The 3,086-nt window shown below is 42.4% G+C and overlaps 1 non-coding gene across 1 annotated transcript; it reads left to right on the forward strand.

Moving 5' to 3' along the window:
- Window positions 1-2,383: 2,383 nt before the first annotated feature.
- Window positions 2,384-2,457, forward strand: TRNAT-GGU (transfer RNA threonine (anticodon GGU)). The gene has a single exon. It is a non-coding gene; the product is annotated as a tRNA-Thr (tRNA).
- Window positions 2,458-3,086: the final 629 nt, after the last annotated feature.

Here is a 3,086-nt window from a genome sequence, read left to right on the forward strand (position 1 = left end):
GCAGCTATGAGCCTGAGAGTCCCTTCCAACTCTGTGATTCTATGAAACAGGAAGTGGGCCGAACCGTGTATGTCACCCCGAGCTCCTTGGAGGAATGGTAGGGTAGAAATCTAAACGAGAGAGGTAAATAAAGAAACGCACAGGATTGTCTCCTCTCTCCTTTACTTCTGGAGACAACTGAAGGCCTCCTAGGAATGACGCCTTTTGTAAATTTCAGGAAAACCAACACAAGACTCCCCCCCACATTTGAAAGCTCAGTTTTGTTCACACTGATGGATAGTGGCTTTCCAGGGTTTCAGGCAGAGACTCTCTCTCCCAGCCCTAACTGGAGATGCTGGGGAGGGGGACCTTCTTCATGCAAAGCAGATGTTCTAATGCCTTTCCTGGTGCAAGTGAGACATGCAATGGTAACTGCAGATGTTCCAGACGAGCTGATGGCCCTGGGGTATAACGTGCCACCCCTTCTCCTTGTGCCCTCCATCTTTCCCAACATCAGGGTCTTTCCCAGGGAGTCTTCTCTTCTCATGAGGTGGCCAAAGTATTGGAGGCTCAGCTTCAGGATCTGTCCTTCCAGTGAGCACTCAGGGCTGATTTCCTTCAGAATGGAGAGGTTTGATCTTCTTGCAGTCCATGGGACTCTCAAGAGTCTCCTCCAGCACCATAATTCAAAAGCATCCATTCTTTGGCAATCAGCCTTCTTTATGGTCCAGCTCTCACTTCCATACATCACGACTGGGAAAACCATAGCTTTAACTATACGGACCTTTGTCAAAACTCTCCACTATGACCTGTCCATCTTAGGTGGCCCTGCATGGCATAGCTCATAGCTTCTCTGAGTTATTCAAGCCCCTTCGCCACAACAAGGCAGTCATCCATGATTGGGCTTGCCGATCAGAAGGTCGGCGGTTCAAATCCCCGCAACAGGGTGAGCTCCCGTTGTTCTGTCCCAGCTCCTGTCAACCTTGATGTTGTTGTTTAGTCGTTTAGTCGTGTCCGACGCTTCATGACCCCATGGACCAGACCAGAAGAATGGCAGAATGAGTTGATGGCAAAAATGACCGGAAATTTATATAATATGAAAGATGATGAGTCATTGGGGTGTGGAGAGTGTCTGAACCTGAAGGTGCTTAGCTTTTTTTTAGTTGCTATTCTGTTAATGTGGTTAATATTATGTGTGTGTGTGTGTGTATAACACATTGTGTATGTATATATGTATGTGTGTGTGTGTGTGTGTTTATCTTTTGTATTTTCTGCCTATTCCAAATTAACTTAACTTACTTATTCATCTACTTTAAATATATACTCTTATAAAACTGCAGGTTATTACCATAATCCACCCAAAGTTCTTATCTGTTTACAGTTTGTTTATAAATATTCAATAAACCATTTTCCATTCTTTTATTAAAAAAAAATACCTTTGTTATCTTTATTTCTTATTTTCCCGGTAAGTTTCGCCATTTCAGCATAGTCCATAAGTTTTTGTATCCATTCTTCCTTTGCTGGGACTTCTGCTTCTTTCCCTACTGGGGCAAGGAACATTCTTGCCGCTGTAGTCGCATACATGAATAAATTTCTATACAGTTTGGGTAGTTCTGTCCCTATAATTCCCAAAAGGAAGGCCGTATTGATTTTTTAATCATATAATACGACTTTTGCTGCAATTGTGATGTTTAGCTTATTTTTAGTGCTTCATCGGCTGTATTTGTCCGTAATTACTGATGGCATGTTAATTATTTTATATGATTTATATTGCATTTATGATGTTCTATAAATTTTCATTCTGTAATCATTATTTTTTGCTCACAAACTGCTTCAGGATTCGGTCGGCAGAGCATGAGGCTCTTAATCTCAAGGTCGTGGGTTCGAGATTCCTGCATTGCAGAGGGCTGGACTAGATGACCCTCATGGTCCCTTCCAACTCTATAATTCTACGAAATGCGGCATAGAAATACAATAAATCAAATCAAATTTCCATTCATCTAGGAAAGAGACTGAAAATTACCCAAGTCGAACTTTAGAGACAAGACAGGGGAGAGAGATGGCCATGTATTTAATTCATGATCTTCCATCTCTATTTCTGGCCAAACCCATCAGACATCTCAGGCTGCTTCCCCTCTTTTCCTGTGCTTTTTATTCCAGGGACTTTTAGCAGAGAAGGCATGCCTTCCCTCCTGCCCCATTCAAAGACTGAAAAGTGGTTTGTTAGATATTCCTTTTTGACTTTTTAAAATCATAATAATAATTTTAAAAACCCTTTGCACGCTTCTCTTGCATTCTCCAGATTTTTCCTCTTCCCAGAATGCCCTTGGGATCTCCGAAGGCTTCCTGAAAGACGAAGGTCCCCCTGCCTAATATTTAATGGAAGGGAGTTCCAACAGGTAAAGGCCCGATAGCTCACTTGGTTAGAGTGTGGTGCTGGTAACGCCAAGGCTGCAGGTTCAATCCCTGTTTAGGGCAGCTGCATATTCCTGCATTGCAGGGGGTTGGACTAGATGATCCCTGGGGTCACCATTTTTGAGAATTCCATTCCTCCCGAGCTGCAGGTGTACGTGTGGGATTGTTACATGTCCCATGTCTGTTTATATCCCATCACTGTTGGAGTCTTGTGAGAGGAAATTGAGATACGCTGTTTCCACTCTGTATAGCTTTTGCTTTTGAGTCTCTGTCCGAGGAAGAGAGGCCATGTTTTCTTTGCCCTGCTTGCAAGGTCGGCCTCTTCCATCTTTCTTCCTCGTAGAGAGACTGCAAAGATTGATTGATAGGTTTTTTACTTTTATACCACTTTCCCACAAGCTGCGTCCGAAGCGGCTTAAAAGCAATTAACCAAAACATTAAAATAGAGAACACTGGAAAGACAAAAATACACAAAATGCAGAGCAGGTCCGTAAATTCAGAATAGCAAAACAAAAAACAAAAAACCACCCATGGATCAAACACAGAATGATTTCAGTATTGCCGAAAAAGAAAAACATCTAGCTCTTTGCACATAACTGCAAAGCAGAAATGAAAGTTAACTGACAATAAGGTATGCTTCAAACCAAGGCAGCTTTAACAAGGCAGATGAATAAATTTGGGGCTGATGAGTG

This window comes from Zootoca vivipara, chromosome 6 (genome assembly GCF_963506605.1).
Source record: "Zootoca vivipara chromosome 6, rZooViv1.1, whole genome shotgun sequence".
Classification (NCBI taxonomy): domain Eukaryota; kingdom Metazoa; phylum Chordata; class Lepidosauria; order Squamata; family Lacertidae; genus Zootoca; species Zootoca vivipara.